Source organism: Microtus oregoni, unplaced genomic scaffold (assembly GCF_018167655.1).
Source record: "Microtus oregoni isolate MIOR12 unplaced genomic scaffold, Mior012 000012F_ref0000307, whole genome shotgun sequence".
NCBI classification, from domain to species: domain Eukaryota; kingdom Metazoa; phylum Chordata; class Mammalia; order Rodentia; family Cricetidae; genus Microtus; species Microtus oregoni.
This window is the reverse complement of record NW_024543071.1, coordinates 27,825,669-27,840,327: the sequence shown is the minus strand read 5'-3', so window position 1 is coordinate 27,840,327 and position 14,659 is coordinate 27,825,669.

Genomic DNA, 14,659 nt, shown 5'->3' with positions numbered 1-14,659 from the left:
TTTTTAAAATATTATTTATATATCTTTTATTCTCTCTTTTTACACTACAGGTCTTCTGTGTATATATTATGGTTTCTAATTAGCATTTTTATGGAATTCCTGATGTACCAGCAAGTGGGTCTCTATATCTATGTCTGTTTCTTGTGTCTTCTCTTGGACTCCTTTTCTTCCATTTTTTTCTGTTTTGGTTGGGGGTGAGAAATTGAGACGGGGATAATGAAACTAACTAAATGGTACAAGTAGAAGGTAGGGGAGAGGTATGTGGAGGAGAATGAACTAAGATGGAAATGTTATAATAAAATTTTACTTTGTTAAGGTTAGAGTTAGGGTTAAATAATTTTTTAATTAAAAAATGTATATGCTGGTTTGACTAGAAATGGCCCCCATAGACTCATATGTTTGAATGCTTGGCCCATAGGAAGGGAGTAGCACAATTAGGAGGTGTGGCCTTTTGAAGTAGGTTGGGTCTTATTGGCGGAAGTGTGTCATTGTGCAGGTGGGTTCCCTGTTACCTATGGATCAAGATGTAAAACTCAGTTTCTTCTCCAGCACCATGTCTGCCTCCATGCCACCCATCGTGATGACAATGGATTAAACCTCTGAAATTCTAAGTCAGCCCCAATTACATGGTTTCCTTTATAAGTGGTCATGGTATCTCTTAACAACAACAGAAACCCTAACTAAGACAGTATATTTTCCTTTTATAGTTGGTTGGCTCTATGGATGCAAATTCCACAGATATTCCTTTGAGCTGGCCATTTATATGTAAATATATGTATGTATATACATTGATGAATATAATTTTATATTATCTATTGGTAAATAATCCTCTGACCATATGTGCAGTATATGCGCATATATGCAGATATACACATATCTTCACATATGTGCAGTAGCAGACACACTCACAACACACACAAATATGAATTTAATAATCTTTATTTTAAAAAGATTCCCCATCACGTGAAATCTCTCCCCATTATCCTCAAGAGCAAAAACTTTATGATGTGCTTTTCTTTTGATTTTCAAAAAGAAATAATTTTTCCCCAAGCATACTTTGCACAGAGTTGAGATCATCAATAAGAAATTCATGTATCTTTCTTGGAAATGGTACAAGCCAGGTCCTAGGAATTCGTCCCCAAGGCAATCGATATAAAAGTCATTTCCATTACCGTGAATCACTGAGAGTCTGGAATCCATTCTGTCTGAGCCAACCTCCTGCTTCAGTTCCATCTGAACACACTGGCTGGGCCCAGAGTCATTGCAATGTTTAGAAATTAGAATGAGCAGTCCAGGGCTATGTCTGTGGTTGCCACAGTGTGACGGATGGCAGAGGATCAGCCAGACTGCATTATGATTCAGTAATGGGGCTGAAAAGGAGTGCATATATTCTTTTTGTTTTACAATAATGTTTTTATTAGAAAAAAATGATAGATGGGCATTGTTGAAATTTGGAAAGTGCAAAACCATAAAGGAGAGAGTAGAAACTGCTGGTGATCTCTCCACCAGACATTTTCTTTATCTGCCTTTCGGTTTGCTTCCACTGTTGAAGGCATCTGCTTTACTCTAGAACACACGTAAGTCATGTCCTATGTGTTATGTTATATGATGAAGAACACGCCAGCATGTTTTAAAACTTTTCTAATTTGACACTATAATGCCGACGTCTCTCACCTGAAGAACTAAAGACGTTATGAATGACTATTGTATTCAGATGTAATGACATACCAAGAAAACATTAAATGATTTCCCCCAGCTGCACCCCTCCATTCTTTCCATCCTGTCACCACTGCAAATAAGTCTTCGAGAAATTTCGCCATACGTAATAATTTGTGAGTTCCTCCGATTACTTTCATTTCCAGAAGTGATAGCCATGTTTACAGGTTTTTGTATTTTAATTGTTGGTTTTTTTCTTTCTTTCTGAGACAGGGGTCCCTTTCTGTAGCCATGGCTTTTCTGGAACTTATCCTGTGTAGTAGACGAGGCTCGCCTCAAACTCGCGGAGAGTCACCTACCTCTGTCTCTCAAGTGCTGGGATTAAAAGAAAGCAGTCAGTGTCCACCTGAGGTTTTAAGTATTTCGAATTCTATGGACACAAGCTAGCTGAAATTTGACTTAAAGTATATATGAATGGGAGGAGTTTATTTGACCTCTTCCCCACAGTGGCCAGATGAAATTGTTTGGTACTGGAGTCAGTGAATGAAGAACTTGTTTAATCCAATAGCATGCATCACCAAACACTGAACACAGAGGAATCCTCCAGGGGGCGCAGCATGACCAGTGTATGTCTTTTGGGTGCCCACTGGTAATTCCTACTCCCACTTGGGTTGATTATTCAGAGACATTAACAAGTGACATTTTTCCTAGTGGGTTTTAACTTACGTATTAAAACACCTGACAGCAGTTGAAAATATGAATGATAGTTTAAACTCTGAGTCCTCCCACTCACTCCCAGGACAATGTGAAGGTCAAATAAATTCACTGGGCTATAACTCACGCTGTTGCAGAATGGGAGGCCTGGAAGCATTGACTTCACTGGGATAGTCTGAGGATTATCTGAGATCATTCCTGTGAAAACATACTCTCATGTTAAGTACATAATATTTGGTCAGTAAATGTTTTCTATTACTATTTTATATTGTCGAAGAATTCTGAAAGTATTTCCCCTAAAATAGGGTATGTAATGACATATTTCCACAAAAACATTTTTAAAAATGCAATCAAGAAGTAAAAATAAACAAATCTATCAAAATTCTATAAAAGTATGTAATTATAAATTTCTTGTTAGTGGACAAGATATGTGTGTGATATGGAGTCAAGACTTAAAGGAGGCAAAGGAATATGCTGCACAGAACTAAGGAAAAAATATTCTAGGTAGAGGACCCAAAAAGAGAAGGCCACAAGGCAGAAGTATATCTGCTTTGAGACAAAAGAAGGAGAAGAGATGGCTGGCACAGGTTTAGTGAAAGCCTCATGGAAAATGATGGCAGAGAGAAGTGGTTGGTTAGCGGAGAGCCAGGAAGTCAGTATAATTTGGGTTATATTGGGTCATTTTCTCAAGGATTGTTGTATAATAATGTGTATACTGCAAGAGGACTTTTCTTGGCCTATCTCTGTGCTCCAAACAGATTATACCACCGTGTCACTCTGCTATGTTCTTTATCTTTGTGACAGGTTGGAAGACAACCCTGGGGAAAAGAGTGAGTGAAGACAATGCCTCCACTGGCTCTGCCTGGGCATTTGCCATGGAGGAGTAGGAGCAGTGTTGTGAGGTTCAGGGTCCTGCTACTTCTGCCTGGGTATTTGCTGTGGAGAACAAGGACAAGTGTTGTGAGGTTCAGGGTTTTACTACCTTGTCAGGAGTAGAACTGGGGCTCCTACATTATACAGAGAAGGTGACCCTCTTCCTGCAGGCATCAACATACAAAGATCTTGCTAAAATGGAGAGCTCTAGTTACTGAAAAAAGAGACCAAACCTGTGGTAGCCTTTCTCCTGGGAAGGTCCACTTAATGACAGACAAAACACTCTCAGTGATGAGAAGGAGATGAGGGAGTATAAGAGGAAACTGTGCCTTCATCTCCCGTCCACCCAGACGCAAATAATCACACAGCTCAGGCTTCTTATTAACTAACTCTTACATCTTAAATTATCCCATTTCTATTATTTTATATTTTACCACGAGGTTCATGGTTTGTTACCTCTTGTTTCTTGGGTTGCCTCATGGCGTCTCCTTGGCTCTGCTTTCTTTCTCTCTACATCTTTGTTCTGATTTCCTACCTGGCTTTACTCTGTTAAGCCATTGACCAAAACAGCTTTATTCATCAACCAATAAAAGCAACACATATACAGAAGGACATCCCACATCAAGTGAGATCAAAGGTTGTGATGAACTAGGACTTCTGTATGAGCAAATGTATGACCTCAAAATTCTCCATGCTTGACACAAAAGCAAATGTAAATGCCAGTACTTACTTATTGAGTTAAATTTACCTGATATTGCCAGTGAGAAATGAACCTCTGACAAGACACAGGTTGGAAAGGTCAAAACAAGACTGAGACTGTGACAAGTTTATTGCAAGCTATCAGACCTTTTATAACTTTATCAGAAGCAGAATATAACGGCAATTGCCAGGATCAATACAATGCTAGTTGCCAAACAAGCTACACAAGGTACACAAGATTAATGTCTAAGATCAGTGGTCCAGCCAAGCTTCTAGATGCTTTATTGACTTCTAGGGAACACAGAGAATCAGAAGGCAGCCTGAATGCTTCACTGCCTGAGTGAGTGCCTCAGTTTCTCAGGACCCGAAAGGCACACAATGCCCCAGGAGTAACAGACTTTAACCTGAAGAACCTATGACCTCTCAAGGCAGCTAGACCAGGCCAACTTCATAATTCCCTGCAAACAAAAGCATGTATTTATGGTTTAAGATGTGTCCGAGCACAGTCCAAAAAATGGCGTTGTGTGAGAACTCTGAGCAAGAAAACAAGAGTCTTGTGACTTCAGTTTTTTCAAAGCACAGAATTGTTCTTGGAATGTGTTCACATGATCCTCCCATGTGTAGTGGATAGGAGTGAGTTTACTTCGGCTGCTCTATGGAAAAGCATGTTTTTCCCAAGTGTGGCATGTCCTTGTCCTTACTCATGCAACTTTTCTTGAACTTCATCGATATATGCATTTGTATATCTCTTTATGAAAACCCACAGCTTCTTTTATTTATATTTAAAGGATGCTGAAACATTAAAATGGATGTTTGGGATCTATGGTACATACTTGTTTTCAATTTATGTAAATAAGTATAAATAACAGCAGTCACTTTGCCATGGGTCCTGTATGTCTAGTTTATATAGAATTACAGTCAAGCAGTCCAAGGAAGAGCATTTTCTTGCTCAAATGGCTAGCCTTGCCACACTGAAGGCAAACCTTATAATGAGTTTCTTTGATGCCCATCATCCTCTTTGAAGCAATTGGTATTGCCAGGAACAGATGTGTTTCACAGTGGAGAAAAATCTAAGTTCTTAAAACATTTTAAAGTCATACTCTGTAGGTCTTTAAAGTGTTTGAAGATTACCTATCTATCTGAAATATATTTCTGTATATCTAGAAAACCTAACATTTTTATAAGTTTGGCTATTATAGATAACTATTAATTTGTATTTCTTAACTCCATATTTTTAAGTGAGCCGCATAAACATAATACCTTAAACAAGAGTAGAAATATATATATATAGTATAATAAAATTGACCTTAAATTTGTATCAATACACAAATTCCTCTAAACAAGAATAAGAACATATACACAGTGTAACAAAATTAACTTTTAATTTGTATCATATCAAAATCCAAGTCAAGGTAAATATCTGGCATTAATAGTTGTCTTTGTATCCTATATTCATATGTTTTCCTAAATTTAACAAACATCCATAACCTGCCAAATAGCCAAAGGCCATCCATACTCCTTACAACTATTGGGAATGTGAACATCATTTTCTCCAAAATGCTTCTTGCTATCTATGGATCTTTAGGGTTCATGGAGACTTTTCATGCTCTCTTGCTCAATCAAACCATATGAGCCTGGAAGGAATCCACAGCTTCTCATCTTCTGTGGAAACAAAAGCAGAAGCTCTTTTTTCAAAGCAAAATATCCTTAGACTTAAAATTTGAAGTCAAGATACCTTTAAAATATATATGTTGGACTAGCTTAGCAGCTCTCACAATCAAATGTCTCTCAGCAGTTAGCTATCAACAGTCAAAAAAGTCAAAGAAAACACAACAATATATATGATCTAGACTCTCTATGTATTTTTGGATCTTTACATGGCCTATTATAAATTTTACTCTATTTCTCCTTTAAGAACTTCAGTTTATAATCATTATTATTTTTATCTATGACTCATTCTATCCTCTATTCTCTCTCTTTCATGTCCAGGCATATTTATCAAACAGACTATGACCCATTCAGAGGTCTTTTTGTCTGAATTTGTTCTTATTGTGTATCTGTAATTTTTTTAACCAGAAAGGTATTTAAAATATTAAGTGGGCATAGTTAGGACCAAGGTGATGGCCCTGGATGTTAGCTTTGCCCCATCCAGCTTTCCAATGTGGGCAAGGTATGCTCACCACCAGCTCTGGGAAACAGCAGGTCCATGCTGCCACCGAGAATCTTGTAGCACACTGCCCATAAACATTTTTTTTGTCTGTATGAGTAAAAACCAAATATAACATACAGAATATTACATGGCTTAGAGATACCTCTGTGTACTACAATGGGAATTCACTATGCCCAAATGCTGCGGTGTCTCTGCACTGTTGCCTGCATAAAAGACATAACCAGGAAGCTGTCCTCAACTCTGTCTATGTGTTCTGCAATCTGCTTTTTAAAATTTTTCTCAGGTTTTATATGGATTTATGTGCCCCATATTGGGTGCCATCTGTAAATGAAGACTTTTCTCTATCTTGCCTGGTCCCACTGGACCAGTTTCTCTTCTCCTGTTGTCCCTGTTATATGAGGCTGCTAGTTCATTCCCCAACAACCCAGCAGTTCGGACCTGAAATTATCATACAGAAACTGTATTATTTAAAACACTGCTTGCCCAATGACTCTAGCATATTTCTATCAAGCTCTTATATATTAAATTAACCCATTTTATTATTTTATATTTTACCACGAAGCTCATGGCTTACCAGCAAGTTTCTGCCAAGCTGCTTATGTCTTTCTTCTCTGATGGCTCCATGGCATCTCTCTGACTTCCCCTGCTCTCTGTAAATATCTCTTCTAGCCTGGCTTTATTCTGTTAAGCCACTGACCAAAAGCAGCTTCTTTATTCTTTAACCAATAAAAGCAACACATATATAAAAATACTTCCCACACCGGGTCCCCACAACCAATTATAAAGTAACTGCTCAGAGGCTTAATAATAATTGTAATTGTTTGACCAATGGCTCAGGCATATTACTGACTAGTTTTCACAATTAAATTAACCCATATCTACTAATCTAAGTGCCACCACACGGCCATGCCTTACTGATGTTGTCCTGGCATGTTACTCCTTTGGCAGTTCCCTGGTGTCTCCCTGACTCTGTCTTCTTTCTCTCTGTATCTTTGATTGGATCTTCTGCCTGGCTCTATTCTGCTAGCTACTCGCTAAAACAGGTTTATTCATCAACCAATGAGAGAAACACATATACATAACATATAGAAGGGCATCCTACATCATCTAATAATTCTAAATATATTTTTAAAATATCTAAGAACTCTGAGAAGGGTTATATGTCCAGTGAGTAATGGCAATTCATTTGGAATAGCGGCAGTTTGAGAAGTTAGTCTATCTGAATGCTCCTGTACAGATATCTTTGTTGTGATAGATTATTGACTATAGACCCAAAACCCAGCGTTGAGTTTCTCCTGTATAACTGGACTTTAGAGTAGGCTAGCTTACTCAGAGTAATGCCTGTTGGCTTAACCATTCACTCCCACTAGCTGCTAAAGAGAGACAGCCTGAAGTCACACAAACACTTATCCAGTGGCATTATTCACTGAATACCAAAAATTCTCCCCTGGAACATGATCTCCTCATTCTCCCCATCTCATGCCCCAACTGCTCAACGGGAAATGCTAAGAGTCTTCCTTTAGATCCATCACCACCACGTATAGCCAATAAATCCCTCAAAATCAACAGACCCATCTCTGAAAGTTTTCACAACTCTGTCTTCCTTCTCACTGCAGTAATCCTGGTCCAGGCCTTACCACAGTTGGCCTCCTCCTGACTAACTCTCATCTGGTCTCCCAGCTCCCACATTTGCTCCTCAAAGGCAATCAGAGTGATTTCAAAATCTATGTCGAGTCATGCCATTCCTCTGTGAAATCTTCCCCGTCTTTCAACATAGTGAAATAAAACCCAAGCTCCTTGTGATGGTCTGTGAGACTGTCACTTGACCAGGCTCTTTCCTCACTCTTCTGACTTCATCTCTGCTCTTCCCCCTACCCGATAACACTCCAGCTACTACACTCCAGTCACCAGGCTCTTGGTTTCCCCAACCTCTTCAGTTTGTTCCAGCATTTGCATTCCTGGGCTGCCTTCCTCTGCCTCACCTCTTAAGGCTAGCTCCTTGTCTGTCAGTCAGATCTCAACTTAAACAGCCCCTCTTCACATAAGCCCTCACAGCCTCAGATCTAGGACAGTCTGTCCTATTTAAACTCTTTAAAGAACATTGCTCTTGTTTGTTTGTTTATTTTGAGATGGGACTTCTTTATGTTGACCAAGCTTAAATTGAACTAGCAAGGCTTAAGTAGTTCTGCCTCAGCTCCCCTGATATCTGGGACTACAGGTATACATCACTATCACCCATTTCTCATTTTTTAACAGCTGTCTCTTATCCCACCCAGCATGTAAACTTCATGGGATTAATAATTTTAACTGTGCAATTTCCTTCACATATTCAGTGCCATGCTTGTTAAGTACAGGGTAATCATAAATATTTAGTGAATCAGTCAAGTGTTTTCTTGATGGACCCACTTTCTACCTAAGAGTTGGTTATCTGTACTTCTGTCTTAGTCGGGATTCTATTACTATGAAGAAAGACTATGACCTCAGCAACTCTTATAAAGGAAAACATTTAATTGGGCTGGCTTACAGCTTCTAGGTCTAGTCCAATATCATCACAGTGGGAAGCATGGTGGCATGCAGGCAGACATGGTGCTAGAAAGGAAGTTGAGAGTTCTACATCTTGACCCACAGGCAGCAGGAAGAGACAGTGAGCCACTAGGCCTTACTTGAGCATCTGAAACTTCAAAGCTCACTCCCAGTGACATACTTCCTCCAACAAGACCACACCTCCTAATAGTGCTACTCCCTATGAGCCATGGGGGCCATTTTCTTTCAAACCACCACAATATCCAACCTGTATCTTACCTGGTCACTCATTGATAGCACTAAACATTCCTTCATCACCAAGGAGCCTGGAACAGGAAAAGAGAGGGAGATCTGACATATGTGAAATAGTTCCACTGCATTTAAATCAATAACACTACTTTTTTCACTTATTGGAATATTTTCCATGAGTATATTCTTCTGAGACACATATCTCTCTCTTTAGTGAGTTGGTAGCTCTGTACAATAATGAGGTACTTCTTTTTTATACTTAAAACCCAAGATGCTGCTACAGAAATGCTTTTAAAAGTTTACAAATCAGGGTTCAACTCTTACACTATTTTAATTATACAACATTAAAATTGAGAGCTATAGTTATCTAACAACATAACAAAAGGTTAAGAAATTATCCACTGGGCATGGGGAAACACACAGAAGTTGGGAGGCAGAAGCAGGAAAATCTCTGAGTTTGAGGTCAGCCTGTTCTACAGAGTGAGTTCCAGGACAGCCAGGGCTGTTACACAGAGAATCCCTGACTCGAAAAAAAAAAAAAACAAGAAAGAAAGAAAGAGAGAAAGAAGGAAGGAAGGAAGGAAGGAAGGGAGGAAGGAAGGAAGGGAGGAAGGGAGGAAGGAAAAAGAAAGAACAAAAAGAAATGGTCTAACTACACTTCTTCTGCTCCTGAGATTCAATTTCCCCAGTCTCACCCCCAGCTCTCTAGCAATAAAAAACAGAAGGAACATTGCCCAGTTCATACTATGAGGCCATAGTTTACCCTGATACCCAAACCACATAAAAACGCAACAAAGAAAGAATTACAGACCAATTTCACTTATGAAAACAGATGCAAAATATACTCAATAAAATGCTTACAAACCAAGAACACATCAAAAAGATCATCCACCATGATCAAGTTGGCTTCATCCCAGAGACAGAGGGATGATTCAATAAATGTATGAATATCAATAAATGTAATCCACCATATAAACAAACTGAAAGAAAAAATGATCATCTCATTAGACGCAGAAAAGACTTTTGGCAAAATCTGACACATCTTATGGTAAAGTACTGGAGAGATTAGGGATACAAGGAACATGCCTAAATATAAAGGCGATTTACGGCAAGCCTATAGCTGACATCAAATTAAATGGAGAGAAACTCAAAAGAAATTCCATTAAAATCAGGACCAAGACAAGACATGCTCTCCATATCTACTCAATACAGTTCTTGAAGTCTTAGCTAGAGTAATATGATAACTGGAGGACATCAAGGGGACACAAATTGGAAAGGAAGAAGACAGTATCATTATCTGCAGATGATATGATAGTATATTTTTAAGGGACCCTAAAATTTCCACTGGGAAGCTCATACAACTGATAAACACTTTCAGCAAAATTGACTAGACACACACATTAATTCATAAAAACCAGTAGTGTTCTTATGTACAAATGACAAGTGGGCTTAGGAAGAAATCAGGGAAACAACACCTTTTACAATAGCCTCAAATAATATAAAATAACTTGGGGTAACCCTAACCAAGAAAGTGAAAGGTTTGTATGATAAAAACTGTAAGTCTTCAAAGACAGAAATTGAAGAAGAAATCAGAAAAGGAAAGATCTTCTCTGCTCATGGACTGGAAGATTAACATAGTAAAATGGCCATTCTACCAAAAGCAATCTACAGATTCAATACAAACCCCATTAAAATCCCAGCACAATTCTTTACAGACCTTGAAAGAACAACACTCAACTTCATATAAAATATGAAAAACTTAGGATAGCTTAATCTTGAACAATAAAAGAACTATGAGAAGTCTCACCATTTCTGATTTCAAGTTGTACTATAGAGTTATAGTAATAAAAATCTCATGGTATTGTCCATACATAAGTACACATGCATACACATACACCAGATTTCTGATATAGAAGCCAATAATCACACTGGAAAAAAGAAGGCTTATCTAACCATATGTCAGCATGTAGAAGAATGCAAGTAGATCCATACTTATCACCCTGCACAAAACTCAAGTCCAAGTAGATCAAGGACCCCAACATAAACCCAGATAGACTTAATGTGATAGAAGAGAAAATGTAGAATATCCTTGAACTCAATGGCTCAAGAGAAGACTTTCTGAACAGAATACCATTAACACGGTCAATAAGATCAACAATTAATAAATGAGAACTCATGAAGCTGAAAAGTTTCTGTAAGGCCAAGGATGTCATCAATTGAACAAAGTAGCAGCCCATAGAGTGGGAAAAGATCTTTACCCAACTTCACATCTGACAGAGGGCTAATATCAAAAATATATAAAGAACTCAAAAAACTAGTTATAAAAAAACCAAATAATCCAATTACACATGGACTTCTCTGTGAGGGGGAAATCTCTGGGTGGACTGGGGGTGTGGGGACAGGAGTGGGAAGATCAGATGGAAAGGGTGTCTTTAGGGTTTCTGCTGCTGTGAAGAGACACCATGACCATGACAACTCTTATAAAGGAAATGTTTAATTGTGGTGGCTCGCTCCCAGTTCAGAGGTTCAGTCCAGCATGGTAGGAAGCATATAAGCAGGTGTAGCACTGGAGAAATAGCCATGTGCCCTTCATCTTACAGGCAACAGGAAGTTGACTGACTGTCACACTCAGGGAAGCTTGAGAAAAAGACCTCAAAGTCTGCCACACAGTGGCACACTTCCAGCCAAAGGTGTGGCCCAGATTAAAGGTGTACCCTCCAGTCTCAAGGTCTGGATTAAAGGCATACGTCATCTAGCCTCCCCCAACAAAGTCACACCTCTTAGTAGCAATATTCTATGAGCTTCTGAGGGTGAATACATTCAAACTACCACCAAGGGGGAGGAGAGATGAGGTAGAGAAAGAGAGTACGAGGAAAGACAGAATTGAGGGTGTTTACTGGATGATGTGGAATAGTGCAGTGGAAGCTTTCTAAAATATACGAGGGGGTCCTAATGAGGTCTCCTAATAAGGGGGATTCAGAGTCTCAACTGGCCATCTCTTGTCACCAAATGGGGCTTCCAGGAGCCAGACTGGGTTGCATTCAATTGAATTGTTGGCCAAGGGGGTCCCATGGAAATCTTCAAACAACCCAGGCAGCTGTTAAAACAATAGGTTACTCTCTGCAAACTGGCAGCTGTGCTCTGCTGCTGAGAACAACACCCATACAACTCACCAACCATGGAGAAGTTGAGCTGGTGCCTACATGGAGCCTTCACCTCTATGCCTCTTTAGTGCAGAAAGGTACTCAGCAGGCTGCCAAAAGAAAAACAGAAACACAAACCCAGCCACAAAACCCTTGACCTACAATCTGTCCTACTTGGAAAATATGCCAGGGCAATGGTGGCCCAGCACTTGTGGTAGTAGCCAACCAATGTCTAATTCGACTGAAGGCCACTCTCTGATATAGAGCCCACACCTGACAATGCCATGACAACCAAGAACCAGGAACTAGATAGCCCAAAGATCTAGAGTAAAACCAAACACTACATGTCTAAAACGGAAAAAAAATCAATAAGATGACTCCTATTAATATTCTGCTATATTCATAGATCAATGCCTTACTTAGTCCTCATCAGAGAAGCTTCCTCCATCAGCAGATAGAAGCAGATACAAAGACCCACAACCAGACATCCCACAACCAGACATTTGTTGCAGGATATTTGTTTACACAGTGTGAAGATGTGTCCTTGTGATTAGTCTAATAAAGAAAACAGTCAGTAGCTATGCAGAAGAGAATGGGCAGGTCTTCCAGGGAAAGAGAGGAACTCCCGATGAATCTAGGCGTCTGAGGGAAACACCAGCAAGAGACAGAAAGAGGCAGACGTACATTATGGAAGAGAGGTGATGAGCCACGTGGCAGAATGTACATTAACAAAAGCAGGTTAATTTAAGGTCTAAGAGCTAGTTGGAAACACGCACACGCTAAAGGCCAAGCTTTCAAAATTAATAATAAGTCTCTGTGTCATGATTTGGGGGTTGGTGGTACAAGACCATTCAACTACAGACATTACTCAGAGTCTAAATGTGAGTTTTGTTTTGTTTTGTTTTTTGTTTTTTTATCAAATCCCTCCCCTCAGAGCTCCTCTTCAAACCTGAAGAGGAGACAGAAAAAGAACGTAAGAATCAGAGGAGAAGAAGGACATCAGGAGAGCAAGGCCCTCCAAATCAACTAAACCAGGTGTTTATGATCTCACAGAGACAGATGCAGCAAACACAGGGCCTACGTGGTTCTGGACCAGGTCCTCTGCATGGATATTATAGCTTTTAGCTTAGTGTTTTTTATGGAACCTCTGAGTGTGAGTCCAGTTCTTGGGACTCTTTTCCTCCTATTGGATTGCTGTGTCCAACTTCCAGATGCTGGTTTTTGCTTTATCTTACTATCTTTTATTTTGTCAGGTTGGTTGTTATTTATTTAAAAGCCTGTTCTTTTCTAATGAGAGACAGAAAGGAAGTGGATCTGGAGGGGACGGGAGGTGCAGAGTAGCTAGGAGTAGAGGAAGGAGAACCTACAATCAGGATATAACGTATAGGGAAAGAATCTACAATTTTAAAAAGGGAGAAGAGAATGGTCTAAAGATCACACTAAATAGTGGCCATTTTCACATTTTATGGTAATCACTTCCTTGAGTATTTTCATACCATTCCTCCCTATTTCTTTTACCTTTTAAATAAGTTAGTAATGGAAACTACAAATGCATTATGGTTTGGCAAGTTTAGAGGCAAGTCTTGAAATACATGCAGAGAAACATGTGGATGGGACAATATCGCCCCCTAGAGGTCCTTAGCATCTTTTGGGCAGTCACGACCTAACAGAGACTGTCCTGCATCGTGAATCAGGCCTATCCTCTGCTTTCAAAAAGGCTGACAACACAGTGACAAGACATTTGGTCCCGGTCCACGGTCGTCATCGCCCATGAAGATGATGATCTGGAGCCGCTCCTGGAGCCGCTCCGGGAGGATGAAAATCGGGGAGCGCCATCAGTGCCAAGAAAAAGCACTGCGAGGGAGGCCCAAGCGTGCGCTCAATAAGATGGTGGACACAGAGTGATGTCACAGAGCCTGACTCCACCCTACCGCACCTTGTTGTACCTAGAAAAGTGGACAGAATGACGTCACCAGACATCCTTGAGATGGAGATACGCAGGGCTGGCTGGAGGCCGATCAGAGGGGACACGGAAGAGGAACAGAACAGCGCCACGGGAGGAGTTAGAGCCCCGCACCCGGGGACTGCCTCTTCAAGAGCTTTCCCCTTCCACCCCAACTTGATTCACACCTGTCTTCTTGATTTAGGATTCATTTTTCTTTTCTTATTTCTCGATCCCATGTTCCATGGCCCCACCACAAGAGCGAGTGGAGCTCCCAAAGCAGTCAGGCTATTCTAGGGATCATCTTGGCAATATTCTGGAAAAGTACCCTGTGAAGGGCCACAGCCTCACCTCTACAGGGTTAGAAGAGGCTCCTAAGCTCCACCTCTGCCCTCAGTGAAGGTGCAGCTGGGAGAGGTGACATTCATGTGACGACTCTGCTCAACAGATGCCACTGATAACAATGATGATGCCAGTCAGCGGTGCTTAGATGTTTAAAGAAAGAGCTTCCACACCAAAGGGAACTGATCGAGGGACCCTGCGTAGACCGTGTGAAACTGAGCCGTGCCTCATAGGATGTAGCACAAATTCTAATTGACCTTAACAATAAAAACCTGGAGTCAGGTATGAGGGGATGAGAGCTGAAGAATCAGAGAGGCAGAGCAGCCACCACTAGAGAGTTCTTACCTC